This window comes from Ambystoma mexicanum, chromosome 5p (genome assembly GCF_040938575.1).
Source record: "Ambystoma mexicanum isolate Mex_15411 chromosome 5p, UKY_AmexF1_1, whole genome shotgun sequence".
Classification (NCBI taxonomy): domain Eukaryota; kingdom Metazoa; phylum Chordata; class Amphibia; order Caudata; family Ambystomatidae; genus Ambystoma; species Ambystoma mexicanum.
In genome coordinates this window covers 478,752,959-478,772,391 of record NC_090930.1, presented here as the reverse complement: position 1 = coordinate 478,772,391, position 19,433 = coordinate 478,752,959, and positions in this window count along the sequence as shown.

Here is a 19,433-nt window from a genome sequence, read left to right as displayed (position 1 = left end):
AAGACTACCCACGCACCCCTGAAACACACGTACCCAGGCAAATCGCACTGCTGGGGGGTGGGGGTGCAGGGAGACATGAGTGGGGGCCTGGTGGAGGGTGCCCCTGACTGCTGGGGGGAAGGATGCAGGGGGACAAGAGTTGGACATGAGTGGGGCCTGGTGGAGGGTGCCCCTGGATGCTGGGGGGTGGGGGTGCTGGGAGACATGAGTGGGGGCCTGGTGGAGGGTGCCCCTGGATGCTGGGGGGTGGGTGCAGGGAGACATGAGTGGGGGCCTGGTTGAGGGTGCCCCTGACTAGTGGGGGCTGGTGGGTGAGAGACATGAGTAGGAGCCTGGTGGAGGGTGCCCCTGACTGCTGGGGGGTGGGGGTGCAGGGGGACATGAGTTGGACATGAGTGGGCCTGGTGGAGGGTGCCCCTGGATGCTGGGGGGTGGGGGTGCTGGGAGACATGAGTGGGGGCCTGGTGGAGGGTGCCCATGGATGCTGGGGGGTGGGGGTGCAGGGGGACATGAGTGGTGACCTGGTGGAGGGTGCCCCTGACTGCTGGGGGGTGGGGGGGTGGGAGACATGAGTGGGAGCCTGGTGGAGGGTGCCCCTGACTGCTGGGGGGTGCGGGTGCAGGGGGACATGAGTTGGACATGAGTGGGGGCCTGGTGGAGGTTGCCCATGACTGTTGGGGGGTGGGGGTGCAGGGGGACATGAGTTGGACATGAGTGGGTCCTGGTGGAGGGTGCCCCTGGATGCTGGGGGGTGGGGGTGCTGGGAGACATGAGTGGGGGCCTGGTGGAGGGTGCCCCTGGATGCTGGGGGGTGGGGGTGCTGGGAGACATGAGTGGGGGCCTGGTGGAGGGTGCCCCTGACTGCTGGGGGGTGGGGGTGCAGGGGGACATGAGTTGGACATGAGTGGGCCTGGTGGAGGGTGCCCCTGGATGCTGGGGGGTGGGGGTGCTGGGAGACATGAGTGGGGGCCTGGTGGAGGGTGCCCATGGATGCTGGGGGGTGGGGGTGCAGGGGGACATGAGTGGTGACCTGGTGGAGGGTGCCCCTGACTGCTGGGGGGTGGGGGGGTGGGAGACATGAGTGGGAGCCTGGTGGAGGGTGCCCCTGACTGCTGGGGGGGTCGGGTGCAGGGGGACATGAGTTGGACATGAGTGGGGGCCTGGTGGAGGTTGCCCATGACTGTTGGGGGGTGGGGGTGCAGGGGGACATGAGTTGGACATGAGTGGGTCCTGGTGGAGGGTGCCCCTGGATGCTGGGGGGTGGGGGTGCTGGGAGACATGAGTGGGGGCCTGGTGGAGGGTGCCCCTGGATGCTGGGGGGTGGGGGTGCTGGGAGACATGAGTGGGGGCCTGGTGGAGGGTGCCCCTGACTGCTGGGGGGTGGGGGTGCAGGGGGACATGAGTTGGACATGAGTGGGCCTGGTGGAGGGTGCCCCTGGATGCTGGGGGGTGGGGGTGCTGGGAGACATGAGTGGGGGCCTGGTGGAGGGTGCCCATGGATGCTGGGGGGTGGGGGTGCAGGGGGACATGAGTGGTGACCTGGTGGAGGGTGCCCCTGACTGCTGGGGGGTGGGGGGGTGGGAGACATGAGTGGGAGCCTGGTGGAGGGTGCCCCTGACTGCTGGGGGGTGCGGGTGCAGGGGGACATGAGTTGGACATGAGTGGGGGCCTGGTGGAGGTTGCCCATGACTGTTGGGGGGTGGGGGTGCAGGGGGACATGAGTTGGACATGAGTGGGTCCTGGTGGAGGGTGCCCCTGGATGCTGGGGGGTGGGGGTGCTGGGAGACATGAGTGGGGGCCTGGTGGAGGGTGCCCCTGGATGCTGGGGGGTGGGGGTGCTGGGAGACATGAGTGGGGGCCTGGTGGAGGGTGCCCCTGACTGCTGGGGTTGGGGGGGTGGGAGACATGAGTGGGGGCCTGGTGGAGGGTGCCCCTGACTGCTGGGGGGTGGGGGTGCAGGGGGACATGAGTTGGACATGAGTGGGTCCTGGTGGAGGGTGCCCCTGGATGCTGGGGGGTGGGGGTGCTGGGAGACATGAGTGGGGGCCTGGTGGAGGGTGCCCCTGGATGCTGGGGGGTGGGGGTGCTGGGAGACATGAGTGGGGGCCTGGTGGAGGGTGCCCCTGACTGCTGGGGTTGGGGGGGTGGGAGACATGAGTGGGGGCCTGGTGGAGGGTGCCCCTGACTGCTGGGGGGTGGGGGGGTGGGATACATAAGTGGGGGCCTGGTGGAGGGTGCCCCTGACTGCTGGGGGGTGGGGGTGCAGGGGGACATGAGTTGGACATGAGTGGGGCCTGGTGGAGGGTGCCCCTGGATGCTGGGGGTGCTGGGAGACATGAGTGGGGGCCTGGTGGAGGGTGCCCCTGACTGCTGGGGGGTGGGGGGAGACATGAGTGAGGGCCTGGTGGAGGGTGCCCCTGACTCCTGGGGGGTGGGGGTGCGGGGGGACATGAGTTCGACATGAGTGGTGGCCTGGTGGAGGGTGCCCCTGACTGCTGGGGGGGTGGGGGTGCACGGGGACATGAGTTGGACATGAGTGGGGCCTAGTGGAGGATGCCCCTGACTGCTGGGGGGTGGGGGTGCAGGGGGACATGAGTTGGACATGAGTGGGAGCCTGATGGAGGGTGCCCCTGACCGCTGGGGGGGGGTGGGAGACATGAGTGGGGGCCTGGTGGCGGGTGCCCCTGACTGCTGGGGGGTGGGGGTGGACATGAGTTGGACATGAGTGGGGGCCCGGTGGAGGGTGCCCCTGGATGCTGGGGGGTGGGAGTGCAGGGAGACATGAGTGGGGGCCTGGTGGAGGGTGCCCCTGGATGGTTTGGGGTGGGGGTGCGGGGAGACATGAGTGGGGGCCTGGTGGAGGGTGTTCCTGACTGCTGGGGGGCTGGGGGGGTGGGAGACATGAGTGGGGCCTGGTGGAGGGTGCCCCTGACTGCTGGCGGGTGGGGGTGCAGGGGGACATAGTTTGGACATGAGTGGGGCCTGGTGGAGGGTGCCCCTGACTGCTGGGGGGTGGGGGGATGGGAGACATGAGTGGGGGCCTGGTGGAGGGTGCCCCTGACTGCTGGGGGTGGGGGGTTGATTGACATGAGTGGGGGCCTGGTGGAGGGTGCCCCTGACTGCTGGGGGGTGGAGGTGCAGGGGGACATGAGTTGGACATGAATGGGGCCTTGTGGAGGGTGCCCCTGGATGCTGGGGGGTGGGGGTGCAGGGAGACATGAGTGGGGGCCTGGTGGAGGGTGCCCCTGACTGCTGGGGGGTGGGGTGCTGGGAGACATGAGTGGGGGCCTGGTGGAGGGTGCCCCTGGATGCTGGGGGGTGGGGTTGCAGGGAGACATGAGTGGGGGCCTGGTGGAGGGTGCCCCTGGATGCTGGGGGGTGGGGCTGCTGGGAGACATGTGTGGGGGCATGGTGGAGGGTGCCCATGGATGCTGGGGGGTGGGGGTGCTGGGAGACATGAGTGGGGGCCTGGTGGACAGTGCCCCTGACTGCTGTGGTGTGGGGGTGCAGGGGGACATGAGTTGGATATGAGTTGGGCCTGGTGGAGGGTGCCCCTGACTGCTGGGGGGTGGGGGTGCTGGGAGACATGAGTGGTGGCCTGGTGGAGGGTGCCCCTGACTGCTGGGGGGCGGGGGGGTGGGAGACATGAGTGGGGCCTGGTGGAGGGTGCCCCTGACTGCTGGGGGGTGGGGGTGCAGGGGGACATGAGTTGGACATGAGTGGGGCCTGGTGGAGGGTGCCCCTGGATGCTGGGGGGTGGGGGTGCTGGGAGACATGCGTGGGGGCCTGGTGGAGGGTGCCTCTGACTGCTGGGGGGTGGGGGTGCAGGGGGACATGAGTTGGACATGAGTGGGGGCCTGGTGGAGGGTGCCCCTGACTGCTGGGGGGTGGGGGTGCAGGGGGACATGAGTTGGACATGAGTGGGGCCTGATGGAGGGTGCCCCTGACTGCTGGGGGGTGGGGGTGCAGGGGGACATGATTTGGACATGGGTGGGGGCCTGGTGGAGGGTGCCCCTGTCTGCTGGGAGGTGGGGGGGGCCGGAGACATGAGTGGGGGCCTGGTGGAGGGTGCCCCTGACTGCTGGGGGGTGGGGGTGCAGGGGGACATGAGTTGGACATGAGTGGGGCCTGGTGGAGGGTGCCACTGGATGCTGGGGGGTGGGGGTGCTGGGAGACATGAGTGGGGGCCTGGTGGAGGGTGCCCCTGGATGCTGGGGGGTGGGGGTGCTGGGAGGCATGAGTGGGGGCCTGGTGGAGAGTGCCCCTGACTGCTGGGGGGTGGGGGGGTGGGAGACATGAGTGGGGGCCTGGTGGAGGGTGCCCCTGACTGCTGGGGGGTGGGGGTGCAGTGGGACATGAGTTGGACATGAGTGGGGGCCCGGTGGAGGGTGCCCCTGGATGCTGGGGGGTGGGGGTGCAGGGAGACATGAGTGGGGGCCTGGTGGAGGGTGCCACTGGATGCTGGGGGGTAGGGGTGCTGGGAGACATGAGTGGGGGCCTGGTGGAGGGTGCCCCTGACTGCTGGGGGTGGGGGGGTGGGAGACATGAGTGGGGGCCTGGTGGAGGGTGCCCTGACTGCTGGGGGGTGGGGGTTAAGGGGGACATGAGTTGGACATGAGTGGGGCCTGGTGGAGGGTGCCCCTGGATGCTGGGGGGTGGGGGTGCAGGGACACATGAGTGGGGGCCTGGTGGAGGGTGCCCCTGATTGCTGAGGGGTGGGGGGTGGGAGACATGAGTGGGGGCCTGGTGGAGGGTGCCCCTGACTGCTGGGAGTGGGGGGGTGGGAGACATGAGTGGGGGCCTGGTGGAGTGTGCCCCTGACTGCTGGGGGGTGGGGGTGCAGGGGGACATGAGTTGGACATGAGTGGGGCCTGGTGGAGGGTGCCCCTGGATGCTGGGGGTGGGGGTGCTGGGAGAAATGAGTGGGGGCCTGGTGGAGGGTACCCCTGACTGTTGGGGGGTGGGGGTGCTGGGAGACATGAGTGGGGGCCTGGTGGAGGGTGCCCCTGGATGCTGAGGGGTGGGGGTGCAGGGAGACATGAGTGGGGGCCTGGTGGAGTGTGCCCCTGGATGCTGGGGGGTGGGGATGCTGGGAGACATGTGTGGGGGTATGGCGGAGGGTGCCCCTGGATGCTGGGGGATGGGGGTGCTGGGAGACATGAGTGGGGGCCTGGTGGACGTTGCCCCTGACTGCTGGGGTGTGGGGGTGCAGGGGGACATGAGTTGGACATGAGTGGGGCCTGGTGGAGGGTGCCCCTGACTGCTGGGGGGTGGGGGTGCTGGGAGACATGAGTGGGGGCCTGGTGGAGGGTGCCCCTGGATGCTGGGGGGTGGGGGTGCTGGGAGACATGCGTTGGTGGGCAGTAGTGCAAGGTGACATGTGGGTTGGCTGGGGGGCATGGCCAAGGTGGATGGGCTGCCTGCGGGACATGTGCAGGGTAGTCCCCTGTTGTGTGGGCCGCCTGCAGGGGCCGTGGAGGGTGTAGAGGGAACAGCTGGGAGGACCCACACGGCCAATTCACGTGTAGGACTCCACGGCACCCCCGAAATACACGTAGGCTGCTGGATTCGCGTGTGGAATTTCCTGCGCACACCGAAATACACGTACCCTGCAAATTCGCGTGTGAAACTTCCCGCGCACCTTGGAATACACGTACCCTGCTGAAATCGCATGTGAAACTTCACGCGCACCCCGAAATACACGTACCACGGACAATCGCATGTGGAACTTCCCGCGCACCCCGAAATGCACGTACCCAGGCCAATCGCGTGTGGAACTTCCCGCGCACCCCGAAATACACGCACACGCTATTTTTCACACAGCGGGTGTGTCTGTTCGTCGGTACCCCTTTGCACCTCATTTGTCCTAGAGGGCCACAGTATGGATCATTCATCATAGCTGTATATAGGTGCTTTTTGTAAGCGTACATTTTGGCGCACATTTATTTCAGGCGCAGGGACGCTACCGCCTGCTTTCTTGTGGCGGACTTGTTTGGCCCTGTGCACATCTTTGACCGTGCGCTGGTTTGCCCTATTCGATTCCATGAATACGAGTTGTAGGCGAGCGTGTGGGCGTTCCGCGCACTTGCCTCCTGTACTTCCCCCGTGACGCCCATATTTTCACATGTTGTTCCCCATTCAGAGTGTTACGCCCCGTGTTCCGCCTACTTTTGTTATGTGTGCCGCGCTATGTGCGATTTCGCTGTGGCCATGGCGCACGCCGTTGGATGACCTGTGCGCCGGCGTGCGCCGCGCACTTTTTCAGCGCACATCCAATATTTTTCTCGATCACGGACTTCCATGAATCGATGTGCGCTGGTTTCCCTGCGATTTTCGCACTTGCACTGCGATTCGCAAGTTTTGGCACCTCTGCGCCGGAGTTTTCGGCGCACATTAATTCCATGAATCGGCCTGAAAGTCTGTGGAGCATCTACTGCTGTAGTGTGTCCATTGCATACATGTTGACCTCAGTTTAAAGCTCTGAGGTGCCTGTGATTAGCATCCATGTTCTTCTGGAGATTTCTTTTGCAGTTAGAATTTGTTGGCAATTAATTAATCAGACGGGAATCTACATGTCAACAGTTTGCATAAAGCAGTCAGCACATCCTAATGTTTACTCAATCTTCTTAGCCCTGGCTTGACATGGAGGATCAGTGCACACCCGCTGGCGAGCAGGAAGAAAGATGGCTGCCAAAGGGACAGCATTTTGAAATGGAGTTGACTTAGGCATAAGTCTCTGTCTCCTTGCTGAAACCTTCCTCTGCCTCGAACTTTTGATTGCACAAAATTTAATACCATCTTCCTAAAAACAGAACTCGGTCCTTACAGATACACTGGCCCAGGAGCCTAAAAAAGATGCCAGTAAAACGAAATCAGGAAGTCTCGATGCACTCCACAGCTGTCCTGGAGATCTTCGCACGTCTTATAAGGTTTCTTACGAGTCACTGTCTGCTTGGCAAAAGAGACACGGATTCAAAGTGAAACCGCAAACATCCTGTAGGATGATACCTTTACATACATAACTTTTTGTCTCACTCGTGACACATGCACTATGGCTGGATTAATGAAGGCTCTGTGTACGGATGACATTTTCACACATGCTATGCGGGGTCCACACCAGCTCTTTTCACCCCATTTAAAAAATAGATATATGTTACATAATAGCACATCTATAGAGGTTGTGTAGGGTGCAGCATACTTATAGAGAGAGTCAGACTTACCTGCTAGTCTGAGATGTTGATCTTGTGCTGGTGATTTTATTGAGAGCACTGATCCTGGTGTAATTCTAATTGGTTATTTGTAATCAGGGATCGAACCTGTGTTGCTTTGTGTCCTCTTGCTTCTAAGGCGAACGTGTTGCCCCAGAGCTATCCGCCCCAGACAATCCTCATGGTGCAGTCTCACTGTTGTCTAGTGATTCCTGCCACAATTGCCCAGACAATAGGGAAAATGTGCGGGCCGTGATTGCAACTTCCCGGACTCTTTATGGTCCCTGGGACATTCCTAGCCCCAAAAGAGTGCAGTGGGTGTGCACTTCAGATAGGTGGTGCACATGCTGATCATACATCTGTTCTGAATTGTTCGTACGCATGCCTTGAGGATATACAGAATGCACACTCGCATTAAGGTCAGCACAACATGCAGCCATGTTAATGAAGGCTACCACTCCAGAATTCATGCTTGTAAGTTTTTTGGGTGTGCATACAGCATGACGAGGGGATCAATGCAGTATCCACAATTGGGAGGCACAATTTACCTGAGTCACTCCTGTGATCTCTCTCCTCCCAAATCATCTCTGAGATTGAAAATTATGCACAATGAGTACGGTCATGTGCCTACTGTCTTCCAGCCTATAATTCACTGCACCTACCAGTAATGCAGTGATGATACCATGCCTCATTCCGTGTTAAGTAGCTTCACATCTATGGTCCTCAGTAGGTTTGTAAGGGTGGGGTTTACTGCCTCTGCTGTTGTCTGGTTTGACTTTTTCATGCATACCTCCCTTGCCTGATGTGTGCCTACTCATCTGATCTCCTTTGGTACCAGCACCCTGTACTGTTGTACCTCTTGTTTGGCTTCTATTGTCCTGAACTATGCCTGCTCGCAGGATCCCCTCAGACTCTGTCCCCTGGTGCTGCCGCACCATTTGATTGCCCTTTGTTGTTGATACCAGCCTGCATTCTGGACCGCCTCAGACTCTGCAACTAGGTTCTGCCTTCATGTTTGATGATTGCTTGCTGACAACACCTGCCATTATTCTGTCCACCTCTGTCATTGCCTGCCTACTGGTCCTTGTTCTCTGATCTTCTGTACTCATTTGAATTTCCCTCACAGTTTTTTCCTTGGTCCTTCCACCTTGCCCTTGCCCACGATTAGTGTTCTCTCTCAGTTTGCCCGCATTTCCTGGGATTCCTCCTCACTCTCTATGACTTCTTGGACATTTCTGGACAAATTTTAGTGACTTCCTCCTTCCTATTGTCTGCCTGACAGAGGCGTTGCTAGGAGGAGATATTGCTACAACCAAAAGGCTAGCTAGCCCTGAGCCCCGACAGTCCCAACCTTAGCGTAGCCCCAGATATTTTCCAGGCCTAGCCACACCCCTAATGCATGACACTATGTATCCCTCCGCCCACCCTGGTATCCACATGCCAGAGGGTAGGGTAAGTCCACCTCTCTTTTTCTATTCTGTCGTGGCTTTATTATTCCCAGCCGATCCCATCACATTCAGCTGCAGATATTTCTGGTGTTACTCACAATCTCTTCATACTGGGCCTCATCAGGAGTTGGGTGGGTATCAGGTAATATTATCCCCATATATATGGTCGCCGTATATAATATCGATGGGAAAAGGTTGTGGCGATATCATATGGGTGACCATATATACAGGGACAGGGGCAGCAAAAAAAAAAGAAAAAAAATGGTTTGGGGGTTCCAGGGGTATCCCCCGCATGTTTCATGCAATAATGTCCCCACAAAAAACGGCAGTTTTTCGGCGATATTTTTGCATGGCAATATTTTTGAGGGGACATTATTACATGGAACCGTTGGGTGGTATCCGATTCATAATTGCGCCGGGATAGCAGCCAACACGATTAGCATTACTGCTACTCGGTCTGGTGCAATTTGCCCTGTTAGGCAGAATCATATGCAGAACCCTTTGGGAACACCAAACGTAATTAAGACTACAAGTGTAAGTACACTTTCACCTTTGGTACAAGCCTGTACTACACAGTGAAATGGTAGTGCTGGCTGAGAAGCCAGAATTATCTGAAGAGTAAAGTGAGCAGTACAAGACGTTACACAAAGGAAAACAATTATTATGGTTAAAAAAAAACACTGATTCAAGGTTTCTGAGTAAAATAATATACATTTATTTACACATCAGTTATAAAACAGTTGACTATTATAAAGCACCAGAAAATCACAATCTTAATATGCTACAACACCACCCAATCAATTCTGGACAAGTTAAGCTGAAAGTGAAGTGTGAGCAGAATGGCACTCCAGCAATTTAAAAGGGAGAAAAGCCAAGGTTATCCAAAATCAACAACACAAACAAGTTATAGGCAGGGCAATCCAGAAAAGGCTACTACAACTAGGATTCAAATCAATATGACTTAGCCAATGTTAATGGTTCAGAGTCTTTGCAGAGGATCACACAGTTCAGAGTAGTTTGGGGTTAGTCTTTGCCAAGAGTTCAATATGAAGTTGGTCGGAAGAAAAGTTATTCAAAGGAGATGAGAAGGACAAGCCTTCAGAGAGACGAAAGATTTCAAGCACTTTCACCGTGGTCAGACGGAATGAACGACCGGATTTGCACAGTACCTTAAATGGAGAAGAATGCTGTAGCTGTGGCAGTTGTTCCTGGCAGTTCCTGCAGGCTCACAGGTTCCTGAAGCTTCGGTCGTGGTGATGAGAAGGAGGATATTTGGAGGGTCCTGCACTGCCCTTGGAAGAAGCCAACAGTGGAGCAAAACGTTGAATAAAAGGTGCGCTCCTTAAAACCCAAACAGGTTCCATTCCTCCTGGATATCCGGTTCACTGGAGCAATGCACAGCAAATTCTACCAGGAGAGGGAGGCCGGCATTTGGTGTTTGGCGAGCTAGTTGGTCCCACCAGGCTCAAGGGAAGAAGATTCCTTGCAGATCCTCTCTGTCGTCGAAGTTTTGGGGGATTCGGACCTGCAGCACGGCTTCACTGGGTTGTCCAGTAGTTGCAGCAGTTGTCTTCCTTCAGCTTCTCTTCAGTTCTCTCGATCCAGTGGAGACTCTGCCTTCCAGTCTCGGAGATTGGCTTTTTATGCACCAAATCCCCCATTCACACAGCCTGGCTGTCAATCACACAGCACAGTGGCTGTCCTGGCAGGACAGCCACCTAGCCAATCAAACTAGAGTGCGACATGGGTCTCCAAGGAGACCGTGGGCAGGGGGCCTCAAACCCCTCCCTCACATCCTGTCCACCCTGACACTGAGGCACCTAAGGAGGGCTTCTGTGCAGAAGCCCGCCAAAGGACAGCAAACAAAGGAACCAAACCTGGTTTGGTGCGCAGAGTAAAACTCGAGAAGGACCTTTACAAAAAGAAATGGCAAATAAACCCGACCGGAAACAAAATAAAATACAAGGGGTCCAGCGGGTTAGAGTTTGAGGCTACCCGCCTCTAAGAATGCCGAGGCTATTTTCATAGCTCGCGGTAGAATAAAAATTGTAGCTACCACTGCCACCAGCCAAATCTTAGAGAAAGGGGAACATAAAAATGTCCCATGAGAATTAGACAAAAAGGGATAACTATTAACCCTTCCAGTACTCTATTGGAAGATAGGGTGTACTGGGTCTGCAACATTAAAAAGACTAGTAAAGTCAATGGCGAACTTTACATGTTCTGGGAGACAGTAGTCAGTCCCAGGAAATGGAGTTTAAAGTGGGAAGTCTGAAAAAGACAACCCTGTGTCACTGCACTGACGGTGCTGGGTAACAAACTGTAAAAATATGATGCCTATGGAGTGGGTGAGACTCCATAGTCCATGAGCAAAACATTTACAATACACAGCAAAACACATGTAAGAGTGGGAAAAAAGGCTCACACTCTTATCAGGCAAATAAACGAAACCCTAGAAATCCAGCAAAGCTGCTAAGGGAGTCAACAGGTAAGGCAAATTAGCCATTCTGCAGAAATATCCCTAACACTCGCTCCCCCCACCCAAACTAAGGGACAGGAGGATTTAATCCACTCCTGGATGAATCTCTTCACTCTAGCCGGTCAAAAACATCCTAGAGAGACCATCAGCATTTTGGTGGTGACACCCTGACCTGTGCTCAATGGTGAAATCAAACCCTTGCAGGCAGATTGAGCATCCTAGTAGTTTTGGGTTTTTCTCTTTCATTTGCATTAACCATCTCAAGGGTTGGTGGTCTGTCTGAATCATAAAAGTAGATCCATACAAGTATGGTCAAAACTTCTTCGGAGACCACACAATATCAAAGCATTCACGCTCAATGGTTGCCCACCTTGTTTCTGGTTCCTTCAGTTTCCTGCTGATGAAGCAAATGGGGTGCTCCCTACCTTTCTCATCCAGTTGACTAAGGACTGCACCTATACCTGTATTGGAGGCATCTGCCTCCACAATGAAGGGTTGGTGATAATCAGGAGCTCTTAGGACTGGAGCTTGACATAGGGCTTTCTTCAGGTTTTCAAAGGTTTGAGTGCACGCCTCATTCCATTTGACTTTCTTAGGGAATTTTGGAGAGGATACTACATTCAAGGGAGAAGCTATGGTCGCATAGTTCTGGATAATTCTCCCTAACATGCCCCAGATCATGAGTAGTGGTAAGAAGGTAAATCCCCACTCCCCATTGGGTCCATTGAACTCAATGGGACTGGAGGACGCTATTCGCTTTGGCACTAATAGCGCCGAAAATGCCCTTACCGCCGGCACTTTCACCTCCAGTCGAGAGCTGGAGGTGAATGCCCTGGGACACAGGATTGGGTGCAGTGGTAAATGTGGCAGTAATAGCGTTACTGCCACATTTTAGTTCTCTGCTCAAACCGTGATGAGGCCCAGTGTTTTATCATGTTACCTACCTCTACTTTTGTTTTATTTTTCAGTATGGGTAGGAATAGCCTTCCTCTTTTCCTCCCCACCGTCTCTAGATGTTCCACACCTGGATTTATTTTTTAACTACACAGGCAAATCAGGGGAGAGTTTGTGAGGGTTAGCATTGAAGCTTGTCTGCTGCATAATAACCATTTCAGTATTCTCTTTGGACTTGCTATCCCCAAGGACGTGGTTGCTGATCCCATGGTCACTTCGCACAAGCCTTAGCTGCATGGCATGCTGGAATCATTGGTATTATTATTTATTTGTAAATTTGTACATTTGATCAAAATGATCTTCATACAATACATATATAACTACAATTCACTATTTCAGCATTTCTAATAGGGCACACCAGATTTTAATGACTACAATTATTATCAATATATCTTCCTTGCACATTGATGTATTCTACAATCTACTCCTTGCACCATGATTCACCTGATCATTTTTACCTATATAACGACATATCAGGGAATCTATTCCTATATAGTATACAATTAGGTATTTCATATTTTTGACAGAACGTTCACTTCTGCATATTTTGCATATCCAATACTTATAAGGAAGGCTTGACCATGCTCCCATCAATTTGCATGCGGGTAATGCATTAAATTTGAATAGTAAGTAATCTCGCCTTATAATAAGGCACATGAATTCTGATATATATGTGGGTTTCACCCCAAGCTGTGGCACACATGAGATATTGTTTCTACCAAAGCAATCTAGTACTTAGGTCAATCAAGGTGTGTTCGTACTCATGATCCATTACATTCAAGCTCAATCTAACTGTAATTAACAGCATTGAGTTTTCATTTACGTTCAATTCATGCATTGACAAAAACCTAGAGGTTAAATGATTTTTATTAAGATTTTAACAATACATTAACATAGGATATGCAAAACAAGCCTTATATCCTACTGATATTAATGAAAATTATGAGGTAAGGAGTGTTTGGAGTAGATAAAATGCATAACAGTCTATGATGAACTAGATCTTACTCTGCGAACAAACAGTCTGGTCCAGGAACTCATTTGATGAACAATACAGACAGTGTGAGAGGACAAGAGATGAAGGATATACAAGATACAATAGGGAGACAATGAATGATATGAAAGGTTATTTATAATGCGCTTAATACCCAGAGGTTTCTAAACACGGACCCATGGATCGAACCTGTGTTGCTCCGTGTCATCTTGCTTCGATGGCGAGCATGTTGCCCCTGAGCTATCCTCCCAAGAATGAAGAGGGATATATGGTGATGAGCAGGTACATGCATCCACAACTTAGAAAGGAACAAGGTAGAAGTGGTGTTTACACATAAATTGAACACCGACCTAGCATGGTGCAAAACATGGTAATTCAAATGTAAAAGAGGATATACAGTTCAAGAGCCATAAGTAGACATGTTGTAATATGATAAGTAGTTGATAAAGCAGGCCCATTGTGAGATCTATGTGGTTGTTTGATGCATATGAATGGCCATTCGTTGTTCTAGTCTGTGCACATGGCATACATTATTACACCAGTTTTTAGTATTTAGATTTTGAATGTTTTTCCAGTTGGTCGTGATCAATTTAATTGCAAGGGCGATAAAAAGATCATACAGTAGAGAAGTTGAGTTGTTCAGGCTGTCACCACACACGATGCTGGCCACAAGAATATTAGTGAGTAACAAGGGTATATCAATTTTGAATATGTTTTTCAAGAAACTCTACATTTTATCCCAGAACTCAAATACTAGTGAACATTCGAAAAACATGTGAGCATAGGTATCACTTTCTTTCCCACATGAAAAAAAAAAAACATCATTGACATGTGAAGACTTACAGAGTTTCATTGGAATTATATATGCCCTATGCAAAAAGAAGAACATACTCTGTGTGATATTGGCAGATGGAGAAATGCATTTAACCCTGGACCATAGTTTACACTACATTGTGCCATCAAACGAAACCCTGCAATCAGCTTCCCATTAAAGTACTGGGGGCCGCTTAATATTGGCGGGACTGACATACATAAACAATCTTTAATATTGTGATGCTTCAGCAGCAGACATCTTGGTTAGAAAAAGCAATCTTGTGGGATCTGGAGTGAGTTCATAGTTTGTAAAGTTTGCAAATTTATCCAAGCACGTGTTCACTAATTTATTGTAGAAGTTAAAGTTTGATAATGGTAGAGAGAAGTCCCTCTTCAGATCATGGAAGGATATCCAATTGGAAGCCCTATAAATGTGATGAATAGACTCAATACATTTGTCGAACCAAGACCTCTTATTGAATGGCCTGCCACTTGAAGTGATATATTTGTTGTGCCATAGAATCAGTGAGAACAACTTGGATGAAAAATTTACATTGGGAAACAGAAATGAGCGAAGGGCTTGTATGGAAGCTTTGACAGTGCATGAGAATTTTGAGAGTTTAGGGCCAAACCTGTAAATCAAATCACCCATGTCAACAGGGTGTACTAATTATTTCTCAAAGTAATACCAGGTGGGAGGATCAGTGTCTTTTTCAGAGGTGAACTATGTACGGGCCTGCTTGGTTAACAATGCATTGTGGTAGTGCTTAAAGTCGGCGAATTTGACCCCACCTTTGTTAAAGGGAGAATTCAACTTGTTGATAGAGATTCTTTTGCATTTGCCACTACCCCGTAGGATGTTTATTAATACAGAGTTCACATAATTAAAAAGGTAGAAGGGAGAGGGACTGATAGCATTTGTGAATAGAAAAGTGCAATGGGAGACACCTTACTTTAAGGGGTCGATTCATGGAAATAATGTGCGCCGAAAATTCCCGCGCAGAGGTGCCAAAACGTGCGAATCGCAGGAAAAGTGCGAAAATCGCAGTGCAAGTGCGAAAATCGCAGGGAAACCAGCGCACAGCGATTCATGGAAGTATGTGCGCGAGAAAAACATTGGATGTGCGCTAAAAATGTGCACCGCGCACGCCGGCGCACAGGTCATCCAACAGCGTGCGCCACGGCCACTGCGAAATCGCACATAGCGCGGCGCACATCACAAAAGTAGGCGGAACACGGGGCGTAACACTCGGAATGGGGAACAACGCGTGAAAATATGGGCGTCACAGGGGAAGTACAGGAGGCAAGTGCGCGGAACGCCCACCCGCTCGCCTACAACCCGTATTCATGGAATCGAATAGGGCAAACCAGCGCACGGTCAAAGACACACACAGAGCCAAACAAGTACGCCACAAGAAAGCAGGCGGTAGCGCCCCTGCGACTTAAAAAAATGTGCGCCAAAATGTGCGCTAACAAAAAGCACCCATATTCAGCCATGATGAATGAGCCATACAATGGCCCTCTAGGTCAAATGAGGTGCACCGACAAACAAGGACATCCGCTGTGTGAAAAATAGCGTCTGCGCATGTTCCTGGGTGCGCGGGAAGTTCCACACACGATTGGCCTGGGTACGTGGACTACGGGGTGCGCGGGAAGTTCCACACGCGATTGGCCTCGGTAGGTGGGGGTGTGCGGGAAGTTCCACACGCGATTGGCCTGGGTACGTGTACTTCGGGGTGCGCGGGAAGTTCCACACGCGATTGGCCTGGGTACGTGGACTACGGGGTGCGCGGGAAGTTCCACACGCGATTGGCCTCGGTAGGCGGGGGTGTGCGGGAAGTTCCACACGCGATTGGCCTGGGTACGTGTACTTTGGGGTGCGCGGGAAGTTCCACATGCGATTGGCCTGGGTACGTGTATTCCGAGGTGCGCGGGAAGATTCACACGCGATTTCTGCAGGGTACGTGTATTTCGGTGGTGCCGGGGAATGCTACACGTGATTTGGCCATGTGGGTCCTCCCAGGTGTTCCCTCTACACCCTCCACGGCCCCTGCAGGCAGCCCACACCACAGGATACTACCCTGCACCCCTGCTCATGTCCCACAGGCAACCCATCCACCATGGCCATGCCCACCAGCCAACACACATGTCACCTTGCACTACTGATCACCAACACATGTCTCCCATCACCCCCACCCCCCAGCAGTGCAGGGGCAGCGTCTACCAGGCCCCCACTCATGTCCAACTCATGTCTCCCTGCACCCCCACCCCCCAGCAGTGCAGCTTCCACCAGGCCCCCACTCATGTCTACCACCACCCCCACACCCCAGTAGTGCAGGGGCAGCCTCCACCAGGCCCCCACTCATGTCTACCACCACCCCCACCCCCCAGCCACCAGGGGCAGCCACCACCAGGCCCCCACTCATGTCCCCTATAACCCCCACCCCCCAGCAGTGCAGGGGCAGCTTCCACCAGGCCCGCACTCATGTCTACCACCACCCCCACCCCCCAGCAGTGCAGGGGCAGCCTCCACCAGGCTCCCACACATGTCCCCCTGCACCCTCACCCACCAGCAACCAGGGGCAGCCTCCACCAGGCCCGCACTCATGTCCCCTATCACCCCCACCCCCCAGCAGTGCAGGGGCAGCCTCCACCAGGCTCCCACACATGTCCCGCTGCACCCCCACCCCCAGCCACCTGGGGCAGCTTCCACCAGGCTCCCACACAGGTCCCCCTGCACCTCCAGCCACCAGGGGCAGCCTCCACCAGGCCCCCACTCATGTCACCTATAACCCCACCCCCCAGCAGTGCAGGGGCAGCTTCCACCAGGCCCCACTCATGTCTACCACCACCCCCAACCCCCAGCAGTGCAGGGGCAGCCTCCACAAGGCCCCCACTCATGTCCCCTATAACCCCCACCCCCCAGCAGTGCAGGGGCAGCTTCCACCAGGCCCCCACTCATGTCTACCACCACCCCCACACCCCAGTAGTGCAGGGGCAGCCTCCACCAGGCCCCCACTCATGTCTACCACCACCCCCACCCCCCAGCCACCAGGGGCAGCCTCCGCCAGGCCCCCACTCATGTCCCCTATAACCCCCACCCCCCAGCAGTGCAGGGGCAGCTTCCACCAGGCCCCCACTCATGTCTACCACCACCCCCAACCCCCAGCCACCTGGGGCAGCCTCCACCAGGCTCCCACACATGTCCCCCTGCACCTCCAGCCACCAGGGGCAGCCTCCACCAGGCCCCCACTCATGTCACCTATAACCCCACCCCCCAGCAGTGCAGGGGCAGCTTCCACCAGGCCCCACTCATGTCTACCACCACCCCCAACCCCCAGCAGTGCAGGGGCAGCCTTCACCAGGCCCCCACTCATGTCCCCTATAACCCCCACCCCCCAGCAGTGCAGGGGCAGCTTCCACCAGGCCCCCACTCATGTCTACCACCACCCCCACACCCCAGTAGTGCAGGGGCAGCCTCCACCAGGCCCCCACTCATGTCTACCACCACCCCCACCCCCCAGCCACCAGGGGCAGCCTCCACCAGGCCCCCACTCATGTCCCCTTTAACCCCCACCCCCCAGCAGTGCAGGGGCAGCTTCCACCAGGCCCCCACTCATGTCTACCACCACCCCCCAACCCCTAGCAGTGCAGGGGCAGCCGTCACCAGGCCCCCACTCATGTCTACCACCACCCCCACCCCCGAGCCACCAGGGGCAGCCTCCACCAGGCCCCGACTCATGTCCCCTATCACCCCCACCACCCAGCAGTGCAGGGGCAGCCTCCACCAGGCCCCCACTCATGTCTCCCATCACCCCACCCCCCAGCAGTGCAGGGGCAGCCTCCACCAGGCCCCCACTCATGTCCCCTATCACCCCCACCCCCCAGCCACCAGGGGCAGCCTCCACCAGGCCCCCACTCATGTCCCCTATCACCCCCACCCCCAGCAGTGCAGGGGCAGCCTCCACCAGGCCCCCACCCATGTCTACCACCACCCCCACCCCCCAGCCACCAGGGGCAGCCTCCACCAGGCCCCCACTCATGTCCCCTATCACCCCCACCCCCCAGCCAGCAGGGGCAGCCTCCACCAGGCTCCCACACATGTCCCCCTGCACCCCCACCCCCCAGCCACCAGGGGCAGCCTACACCAGGCCCCCACTCATGTCCCCTATCACCCCCACCCCCCAGCAGTGCAGGGGCAGCTTCCACCATGCCCCCACCCATGTCTACCACCACCCCCACCCCCCAGCCACCAGGGGCAGCCTCCACCAGGCCCCCACTCATGTCCCCTATCACCCCCACCCCCCAGCCACCAGGGGCAGCCTCCACCAGGCTCCCACACATGTCCCCCTGCACCCCCAGCCACCAGGGGCAGCCAACACCAGATACCCACTCATGTCCCCTATCACCCCCACCCCCCAGCAGTGCAGGGGCAGCCTCCACCAGGCTCCCACACATGTCCCCCTGCACCCCCACCCCCAGCCACCAGGGGCAGCCTCCACCAGGCCCCCACTCATGTCCCCTATCACCCCCACACCCCAGCAGTGCAGGGGCAGCCTCCACCAGGCTCCCACACATGTCCCAAAGCACCCCCATCCCCCAGCAGTGCAGGGGCAGCCCCCACCAGGCCCCCACACATGTCCCCCTGCACCCCCACCCCCCAGCCACCAGGGGAAGCCTCCACCAGGCCCCCACTCATGTCTCCCATCACCCCTACCCCCCAGCAGTGCAGGGGCAGCCTCCACCAGGCCCGCACCCATGTCTACCACCACCCCCACCCCCCAGCCACCAGGGGCAGCCTCCACTAGGCTCCCACACATGTCCCCCTGCACCCCCACCCCCCAGCCGCCAGGGGCAGCCTCCACCAGGCCCCCACTCATGTCTCCCATCACACCCACCCCCCAGCAGTGCAGGGGCAGCCTCCACCAGCCCCCCACCCATGTCTACCACCACCCCCACCCCCCAGCAGTGCAGGGGCAGCCTCCACCAGGCCCCCACTCATGTCTACCACCACCCCCACCCTCCAGCAGTGCAGGGGCAGCCTCCACTAGGCCCCCACTCATGTCTACCACCACCCCCACCCCCCAGCAGTGCAGGGGCAGTCTCCACCAGGCCCCCACCCATGTCTACCACCACCCACAGCCACCAGGGGCAGCCTCCACCAGGCTCCCACACATGTCCCCCTGCACCCCCGCCCCCCAGCAGTGCAGGGGCAGCTTCCACCAGGCCCCCACCCATGTCTACCACCACCCCCACCCCCCCAGCCACCAGGGGTAGCCTCCACCAGGCCCCCACTCATGTCCCCTATCACCCCCACCCCCAGCCACCAGGGTAGCCTCCACCAGGCTCCCACACACGTCCCCCTGCACCCCCACCCCCCAGCCACTAGGGGCAGCCTACACCAGGCCCCACTCATGTCTACCACCACCCCCACCCCCCAGCAGTGCAGGGGCAGCCTCCACCAGGCCCCCACTCATGTCCCCTATCACCCCCACCCCCCAGCAGTGCAGGGGCAGACTCCACCAGGCCCCCACTCATGT